Source organism: Helianthus annuus, chromosome 15 (genome assembly GCF_002127325.2).
Source record: "Helianthus annuus cultivar XRQ/B chromosome 15, HanXRQr2.0-SUNRISE, whole genome shotgun sequence".
NCBI classification, from domain to species: domain Eukaryota; kingdom Viridiplantae; phylum Streptophyta; class Magnoliopsida; order Asterales; family Asteraceae; genus Helianthus; species Helianthus annuus.
The window spans coordinates 116,445,767-116,455,821 of record NC_035447.2 but is presented as its reverse complement, the minus strand read 5'-3'; positions in this window follow the sequence as shown (position 1 = coordinate 116,455,821).

Sequence of the window (10,055 nt, the reverse complement as noted above, 5' to 3'; positions counted from 1 at the left end):
ATTCTTGTCATTTTTATATTGACCAGTTATCTCAGCAAATCTATCCCTAGAACTAGCGGGAGGAGCAACAATCTGCATATCTTGAACCTTCTTCATATAAGATTGAACATGATCCTTGTATAAGGATAGCTCCTCTTTATTACCAGATAAACGGTTCAAAGTGTATTCGGTTGAATAAATAATATCTCGCATCATACTTTGCACATCAGGATCAAGCTAGGTCATATATTCACGACTAATTAAGAATTCAGGAGAGCAGTTTGGGGAGGCCTCTTTGCGCCATCTATTCAAAATGTATTGTTTTGGAAATTCCCTAATGTCCATAAGTCTCAAAACATAGAATATATGTCTACATAGCAAACCAAACTGTTCGAAACGTCTACATGAGCAACTGCATGTGCAATCAGACTTACGGAACAATACCTGAAAAACGCCAAAAACAATATCTCTATAACGCCATGCATAGAATGTTTGTCTATAAAATAAAAAAAAACACATAGCATATGATAAAACGCCATTAACAGAAAACGCCATAAAAACCAAAACGCCATTATTTACCTCAAATAAGGATGTACAAAGCTGTTGGAAGTCATTTACATAAAACTTAACAAACCCACCAGGCTGATCTTCGTAACATTGATTTATGCAATCCGCAACTCCAATAAGCTTAGCTTGAACGTCACAAAAATACCTTTTGTGTATATATCAACAGCTTGCCCTTCCAACACTTTGTAACTACTCTTCAACTGGGGTCTTTTGTATCGAGATTCATGATCATTTTTACGATGTGTGTGACGCTGTGCTTCTATTGCAGTCTCATAATGCGTCATGAACTCAACAAGAGTAGCTTTCGAATTGCACACTTGACCAAAAAAATGATTCACACTCTCTGACCTAGATGTCGTTCGCATAAGACCAGATATATGCTCCATTCTATAGTATGCAGGGATCCAAGATTCCCTAAGTGCAAAATTATCAGATAGCCAGTCATTATCTTCTAAATTGAATTTTGCAATAACCATTTCCCATTCTGATTCAAACTCTTCAGGTGTGAGAATATTCGTCCACACAACACCACAGATACGTTCTTTAAAATTGGTGGAATTGCATAGCCTAAACCAACCTATAAATAACACGAAAACGCCATGCATATATAAAAAAACAAAAGATAAAACTTAATTAAAAAAACAGTAACAAGATACAAAACGCCATGTATCTTAAAACGCATTGTATACTAAAATGCCAAAGGTAAAAAAAAGCATAACAACCTTCAGAGAAAGTTTATGCATCACATGCCACATGCATAACCGATGCCTCGTGTCAACAAATACAGCAGAAATAGCCTTCTTCATCGTTGGATCTTGGTCAGTGACAACAACTTTTGGTTGAGAACCAACAGCTTTAAGAAAAACTCTTAACAACCAAATATACGTACCAGTAGTTTCCGACGCCAACAATGTTGTCACAGCCCCGATCCCTAGTTCCCGGGAACGGGCGGCCGCGAGCCAGTTTCGGTGGTATCACGTTTATTTATCCAATTTGGCAGCGGAAATTTTCATCAGGACCGTAGTTAGGAAATATTTAATCAGAGTAAACCACCATGTTTTATAACATTAAACATATGGGTAAAACCCAAGTTTTCAATACACACATTTCATAGGAATAAATCCTATTTACTTAATAAAAACATCCATTTTATTCTTAGGTAACTTTATTGCCACTTTTCCAAGCCTTCAGTGCTGTCCAGCTGGCTTCTATTTGGCTTTCACATTTTGTTACCTGAAACGCGTTTTAAAAACATTTTGTTAGTGGGAAATACTGGTGAGTGAATCCCAGTTTAATCAGGTTTAAATAAAATTCACAGTGAACAGTATTGAGGGCGATCCCGCAATTACATTTGTTTCCAAGTTATATCAATTATCACCCGTTGGTACTGTCGAAACCCGACTTGTGGAAATGTTACTCCTTAACCAGGTTGTAACCAATTTTGTATACAAAACCCCAACATACCCACGATAATTGTATTCTTACAAATACTCAATAACTGCCTTGTATATGTTAATTAAGTGAGGTTTTGTAAAAACAGTAACAAAAAGATTTACACAAAAAGAAGGATTAACTCACATTGCTGTCTTCGGTTATTCTTTAGGGTTTCCTGGTGAATATCTATAATTTACACAAATGCACGTGTGTTAGTATAATAACCCATTTTAACATTAGTAATACCCTCCCCGAGACGGCATTCCAACGACTACGTTAGGCAGAACCACGATAGCCGTTACGGAACCCTAGATCAATCGGGCAGCGTATCTAATACGTCTCCAGGGGATATAATACTTACATCGTAGCAGAACCTCGCTATTTTAGGGGGTATAATGCCCGGGTATAATAACGCCACTACAGAAATTTAGAAAGAAAGAAAGAAATGAACGAGCAGACTGAAGGCCCGTTGCCCTCTTTATATAGGGCTGTAATCGCGTCTCCATGCGGCCCGCGTGAAGAACAGGCCAAGCTTACGCGGCCCGCGTCAACGCTGGGTCAACGCGTAGCTTGGCTGGGTCACCCTCTAGACTTGACACGGTGATGACACGTGTCATCACCGGGCTGCGCCACATTCTAGGTCGCTCGCGGCCCGCGTTAACTTAAACGAACTCGTACGCGGCCCGCATCAACTAATGATTTCAGCGGAGTTCGGTTACATCCTAATGCGGCCCGCGTTAAGTTGAGGCGAGGTCCTACGCGGCCCGCCTCAGCTTAATTTTTAGTGTTTTTAATTTATTATATATATTATAATCTAATTTGGGCTCGGTTTTCATATACGGGGTGCATATAAAGATATGTTGAGGCATTTTAAGATATATTAGGGTGTAAAAATTATTTAGGAGGACATCGATTTTACCGAGGGTTGTTATATCCTCCCCACCTTGTTTTAGAGCTCGTCCTCAAGATCTACTGGAACAAGTGTGGATATTTCCTTTGCATTTCTGATTCTAGTTCCCATGTGTACTCAGGTCCTCTTTTAGAGTCCCATTTCACTTTGACCAGAACTAATCTCTTATGTTTGAGATTCTTAATTTTCCTATCTTCAATTTGTAGAAGTCTTTCTACAAATTTAAGTTGTTCATTGACCTCTATATCCTTAAGAGGTATTACGAGTGACTCATCAGCTAAGCACTTTTTGAGATTAGATACATGAAATATATCATGTATTCCTGCCATTTCTTCTGGCAGTTGTAGCTGATAGGCTACAGGTCCTACTCTTTTAAGAATCTTGAAAGGTCCAATATACCTGGGACTTAACTTTCCTCTTTTGATGAATCTTACCACTCCTTTCCAGGGAGACACTTTTAACAATACTTTATCTCCTACTTGAAATTCTAATGGTTTACGTCTGTTATCAGCGTAGCTCTTTTGTCAATCACGCGCTACTTTCAGTCGTTCCTTGACTTGAATGATTTTATCAGTTGTTTCTTGTACTATCTCGGGTCCAGATAGTTGTTTTTCCCCAATTTCTGCCCAACAGACTAGGGTTCTGCACTTTCGTCCATAAAGTGCTTCGAATGGTGGAGCATTGATACTTGTGTGATAACTGTTATTATAAGAAAATTCTATTAAAGGTAAGTGTTTGTCCCAATTACCTCCGAAATCAATTACACAAGCTCTAAGCATGTCTTCCATCGTCTGGATTGTCCTTTTGCTTTGCCCGTCTGTTTGAGGATGATAGGCTGTGCTTAAATTCAACTTGGTTCCCATTGCTTTTTGGAAACTTGACCAAAAATGAGAAGTAAAACGGCTATCTCTATCGGAAACAATTGATAAAGGAATGCCATGTAAAGAAACGATTTCATTTACATACAATTTGGCTAATTGTTCCATACTAAAGGTTTCTTTCATTGGTAAGAAATGAGCTGACTTGGTTAACCTATCTACAATCACCCAGATTGTATCCTTACCTTTTCTTGTTTTGGGTAATTTGGTAACAAAATCCATTGTTATCAATTCCCATTTCCAAACTGGCATTTCTAATTGTTGCAACAAACCTGAGGGTTTCTGATGTTCAGATTTAACTTGTGAGCAAGTTAAACATTTAGAAACATAGGTTGCTACATCCTTTTTCATTCCTATCCACCAGAAATTTTTCTTTAAATCCTGGTACATTTTATCACTTCCTGGATGCATCGTATATTTAGATTTATGAGCTTCTTCTAATATATGGTGATGTAAATTTCCTAATTTAGGTATCCACATTCTCTTTTTATGGAACCTCCAAATTCCATCTGTTCCTTGTTCTAATTCCTTAATCATTCCTTTTAATTTTTCAGTATCCTCCTTGATTACTGATTCCTGTGCTTTTCTAATCTGATTGTTTAAATCTACTTGTAGATTTAATTTAAGAGAATGTACCCTTTTTGGCTTTTCGTGATACTTTCGACTTAAAGCATCAGCCACCACATTGGCTTTTCCTGCATGATACTGGATATCACAATCATAATCACTAAGTAACTCCATCCAGCGTCTTTGTCTCATATTCAACTCTTTTTGCCCAAAAACATACCTTAAGCTCTTATGATCTGTGAATATGGTAAACTTACTACCATAAAGATAATGTCTCCAAATCTTAAGGGCAAAAATTATAGCTCCTAATTCCAAATCATGGGTTGAATAATTTTCTTCACGACTCTTAAGCTGTCTAGATGCATAAGCTATAACTTTTTGACGTTGCATTAATACACATCCATAACCTAACTTTGAAGCGTCACAAAAGACTACAAAGTCTTCAGTTCCTTCTGGTAACGCTAGTATGGGTGTATGGGTTAATCTTTGCTTAAGAATTCTAAAGGCTTCTTCTTGTTTTGGTCCCCATTCAAACTTAACAGATTTACAGGTCAGCTTAGTTAAAGGAATGACTATTCTAGAAAAATCTCGAATAAATCTTCTATAATATCCGGCCAATCCTAAGAAACTCCTAACCTCGGTTGGTGATTCAGGGGTTTTCCATTTGGTAATTGCCTCGATCTTTGTTGGATCTACATGAATTCCTTCATGATTAACTAAATGTCCGAGAAATTGTACCTGTTCTAACCAAAATTCGCACTTTGAAAATTTAGCATAAAGCATTTCCTTTCTCAATAAACTTAAAAGTAAGTGCAAGTGCTTTGCATGCTCCTCTTTACTTTTAGAGTAAATTAGAATATCATCTATGAAGACAATTATGAATTTATCCAAATATGGTTTACATATTCGGTTCATCATGTCCATAAATGCGGCTGGGGCATTGGTCAAACCAAATGGCATGACAGTAAATTCATAATGACCATACCTTGTTCTGAATGCGGTTTTAGGAATGTCCTCTTCCTGTACCTTTAATTGATGATATCCTGATCTTAAATCGATTTTAGAGAAAAATCGAGCTCCCTGAAGTTGATCGAACAAATCATCGATCCTCGGTAATGGATACCGATTCTTAATCGTGACTTTGTTCAATTCACGGTAGTCAATGCACATACGCATTGATCCGTCCTTCTTTTTAACAAATAAAATCGGCGCTCCCCATGGCGATAGCTTGGCTGTATGAATCCTTTCTCCAACAATTCGTCTAGTTGTTTCTTCAGTTCTTGCATTTCCGCAGGTGCCAACCGGTAAGGTGCTTTGGCAATTGGTGCTGTTCCTGGTAGCATGTGAATTCTAAATTCAACTTCTCTGTCTGGCGGTAGCCCTGGCAATTCTTCTGGAAAGACATCTGAAAATTGGGACACTACTGGAATGTCTTTTAACTCTTTTCCTTTAGCGTTAGTGATTATAGAAATCAAATACACTATAGATCCTTTCCTTATATAACTTGCAGTTTTCATCACAGAGATGAATTTAGTGGATCTAGATGGTTTATCTCCTTTAATTGTGATCTTTTCACCTCTTGGTGATTTTACTTGAATTGACTTTTGATCACATAAGATATTGGCTTTATTGGCTATTAACCAATCCATTCCTAACACGACATCAAATCCTACCAGATTCATTGGGTAAAGGTTTGCAATAAATTTTTGATTAAAAATTTCTATTCTTGCTCCTTGCAAGACTTCAGAAATCTTAACGGTTTCTCCATTTGCTGTTTCTACTAGACATTCTTGTGGTAGTTTAGTTAATGATTGATTTAGGAGTTTGCAAAATGAAGTATTAATAAAACTTTGGTTTGCACCAGAGTCAAATAATACTTTAGCAAAAATATCATTAACTAAAAACGTACCAGCTATGACGTCTGGAATCATCCTAGCTTCGTCTGTAGTTAGAACAAATGCTCTAGCATTTTTAGGATTCTTGTTATTTGCAGCTGGAGCCAGTTTTGGACAGTTTGTCTTAATATGACATTTTTCTCCACAGTTGTAACACATTCCATTACTGGTTTTTCTCCTGCAATTTTCTTCCTTGTGCCTTGGCGCATTACAGTAATTGCAGTAAGTAGAGCATCTTCCAGAATGCTTCTTCTTGCAGTTTCTGCAGTATGGTGCAGAGGTAGAACCTACATACCTACGGTTGGAATTCCCAGAACGGAATTCTTGAGTAAGCCTTTGGGTTAGGTTTCTCCTCTGGTCTTCTTCTCTAGTTCGCACTAGTTCATCAGTCAAGATATTGGCTAGTTCTACAGCTTCCTCTATGGTTTGGGGTCTAGCTGCCTTGACTACATGTCTAATTTCTCCAATTAATCCCCAGATGTAACGGGAGATTAATACCGGTTCAGGTGATGCAAGGGTTGGTACTATCCTAGCATATTCAAAGAATGTGGTAGTGTAACCCTTACTGTCTACCCCGGTCATTCTAAGATTCAGAAACTTATTTGCTATCTATTCTTTTTCATTGGGAGGGCAAAATTTCCTTTCTACCATATTTTTGAACTCCTCCCATTCCATATTATAAACCCTATCACTTCCTCTTGACTGGAGGATAGTGTTCCACCATTCTAGGGCTGCATTTTTAAACAGATTTGAAGCAAACATTATCTTATCTTCTTCAGAACATTTGCTTATTTTTAGAACAGCCTCAGTTTTCTCTATCCAGCGTAGGGCTGCAATGGGTCCTTCATTGCCCGAGAATTCTATTGGTTTACAGAACCAGAATTCCTTGTAAGAACAACCATATGGTTCTTCTTCTTTTGGGAATGGGCGCTTGAAGTACGAGTCCATTGTTCACGCTGTGTTCCGGTTCACTTGGTCATTTACTACTATGCTTACTTTTATTATTCGCTTCTTGAACCGTTTCAATAATAAATGGCATTGCATCTATAATTCCTTGTGCCACTATGTGTTGAACGGCACTATTATCCATTTGGTTTCCATTGTTATTGTTGTCCGAATTCTCATTAACCATGTTAATGTTACTCTGGTTATCGTTATTCAGATTATCTTGATTTCCCTCGTCGGCCATCTGAATTTTAAACATTTACCAAATATTAATATCACAAATAATATTTGAATATAGCCAATCACATGACACGCACTTTTAGCCAAAAGCGTCGAGCATTACGACTTTTACTCTATTTATATAGTATGCATCATTACACACCAGTACTAAAATTTAAATTACAATACCGACTGAAATGTAAAGCTACAATACTAATAGTAGGCATCCGTAGTGTTTTTTTTTCTAACACATACACACATATATTATTATATTATATTATATTATATTATATTATTACTACTACTACCGTCCTTGCCATCACATTCACTGATATGGATTCATCCAAAAATCCATATTACGCTCCTCGTATTTCCATACGAGGCGTTCTCCCACCTGTCGCATTCTCTCACTGCTTTCTAAAATTTCCTCACCGAAAGTCCTAAGTTCTTGGACATTTTCTGCACTCATTGGGGGTGCAGGTTCTAGGACTGGGTTTGGAATCTGTGGTACGGGTTCCTGGTACGGAGGCATAGGGACCTGGTATGGGTATGGATTCTCTAAAATTTCCGTAACATATGCATCACTAATGTTGTAGGGATCTTGAGGATCTAACCCTAGGTAAACTCCTAAGTTGGGCATTGGCACATTTTCCTGTATTGGGTTTTGTTGCACGTAGTCCCTAACATCGTCCCACCAGGGGTCGTAGTTGTTTGGGTCTAGGGGATCTGGTGCAGGTACCCTAGGTATCTCCTCCGGGTTGTAATCAGGCATTTCTATCTGGTTTTCTACTTCCATGGGTTGGTCAGGATTTTGTGGTTGGGGTGCTAGCATTTGTTCCAGGTTTGGGTCAGCAGCAGTGGTTGCTAAAATATGGATATTAGCGATACCCCTATTGAGCATATCCTGATTATAAGCATCAGTCTCTCTTTTTGCTGCGGCTAACACTCGCTGTTCCTGCAACTTTTTCATTCGTTTCCTACGCTCGTGCGCTCCCCTACTGAACCATCCCCTCTTTTTCTGAGGAAATGGCTCTTCAGATTGAGCCTTAAACACAAAGATTCCTTCTTCCGTGTCAGCAGAATACCCTGAGAGGGCAGGCTGAGAAGAGGAGGTGCCTTCGCTCCTAGGCGAACCAGACAATTGACGATAGGCGTCAGAGGGTCCTTGGTCGCTCATACTGTAAACTAACAAATAGTCAGATAACACATAGCAAGAAAATACAATTATGCACGTATTTCCGTAATTTATTTCCTAACACTTTGAATTTTGATGTCAGCAGAACACTTCTGTGGCTGAATCAGTGGCATAGCTCTGATACCACCTTCTTCTGTCACAGCCCCCGATCCCTAGTTCCCGGGAACGGGCGGCCGCGAGCCAGTTTCGGTGGTATCACGTTTATTTATCCAATTTGGCAGCGGAAATTTGCATCAGGACCGTAGTTAGGAAATATTTAATCAGAGTAAACCACCATGTTTTATAACATTAAACATATGGGTAAAACCCAAGTTTTCAATACACACATTTCATAGGAATAAATCCTATTTACTTAATAAAAACATCCATTTTATTCTTAGGTAACTTTATTGCCACTTTTCCAAGCCTTCAGTGCTGTCCAGCTGGCTTCTTTTGGCTTTCACATTTTGTTACCTGAAACGCGTTTTAAAAACATTTTGTCAGTGGGAAATACTGGTGAGTGAATCCCAGTTTAATCAGGTTTAAATAAAATTCACAGTGAACAGTATTGAGGGCGATCCCGCAATTACATTTGTTTCCAAGTTATATCAATTATCACCCGTTGGTACTGTCGAAACCCGACTTGTGGAAATGTTACTCCTTAACCAGGTTGTAACCAATTTTGTATACAAAACCCCAACATACCCACGATAATTGTATTCTTACAAATACTCAATAACTACCTTGTATATATTAATTAAGTGAGGTTTTGTAAAAACAGTAACAAAAAGATTTACACAAAAAGAAGGATTAACTCACATTGCTGTCTTAGGTTATTCTTTAGGGTTTCCTGGTGAATATCTATAATTTACACAAATGCACGTGTGTTAGTATAATAACCCATTTTAACATTAGTAATACCCTCCCCGAGACGGTATTCCAACGACTACGTCGGGCAGAACCACGACAGCCGTTACGGAACCCTAGATCAATCGGGCAGCGTATCTAATACGTCTCCAGGGGTTATAATACTTACATCGTAGCAGAACCTCGCTATTTTAGGGGGTATAATGCCCGGGTATAATAACGCCACTATAGAAATTTAGAAAGAAAGAAAGAAATGAACGAGCAGACTGAAGGCCCGTTGCCCTCTTTATATAGGGCTGTAATCGCGTCTCCACGCGACCCGCGTGAAGAACAGGCCAAGCTTACGCGGCCCGCGTCAACGCTGGGTCAACGCGTAGCTTGGCTGGGTCACCCTCTAGACTTGACACGGTGATGACACGTGTCATCACCGGGCTGCGCCACATTCTAGGTCGCTCGCGGCCCGCGTTAACTTAAACGAACTCGTACGCGGCCCGCATCAACTAATGATTTCAGCGGAGTTTGTTTACATCCTAATGCGGCACGCGTTAAGTTGAGGCGAGGTCCTACGTGGCCCGCCTCAGCTTAATTTTTAATGTTTTTAAATTATTATATATATTATA